Source organism: Triticum dicoccoides, chromosome 1B, assembly GCF_002162155.2.
Source record: "Triticum dicoccoides isolate Atlit2015 ecotype Zavitan chromosome 1B, WEW_v2.0, whole genome shotgun sequence".
NCBI classification, from domain to species: domain Eukaryota; kingdom Viridiplantae; phylum Streptophyta; class Magnoliopsida; order Poales; family Poaceae; genus Triticum; species Triticum dicoccoides.
In genome coordinates, this window is record NC_041381.1 from 209,990,716 (window position 1) to 209,991,285 (window position 570).

The window sequence follows — 570 nt, forward strand, 5'->3', positions numbered from 1 at the left end:
CACGACCCCCTCCCCACACCCTGCTCAGCCTCGCGCTACCGCATGCAGTGCGCTTGGTTGACAGACGCAGTGCGAACATTCTGTTTTTCCTACAATAGGACGCATGCAACCCCACTGCCGCACCCCTAAGATAGACAGGAAGGCGACAGGGTGTGACGGACTCGCCTACGCATGCGGCGCCGTGACACGCCGCGTCGCCGCCTACTCTGGCTCGGCCTCGCAGGGGGTGGGGAGGGGGGTCACGACCCCCCTCCCCACCCCCTGCTTGGCCTCGCGCTAACGCATGCAGTGCGCTTGGTTGACAGGCGTAGTGCGGACATTCTGTTTTTCCATAATAGGACGCATGCAACCCCCAGAGCCACACCCCTAAGATAGACAGGGACGCGATGGGGTGTGAAGGACTCACCTACGCATGCGGTGCCCCGCGGCACGCCGTGTCGCCGCCTTCTCCGACTTGTTCCAGGCTCGGCCTTGCAGGGGGGTGGGGAGGGGGGTCACGGCCCCCTTCCCACCCCCTGCTTGCCTCGCGCTAACGCACGCAGTGCACTTGGTTGAGAGGCGCAGTGCGGA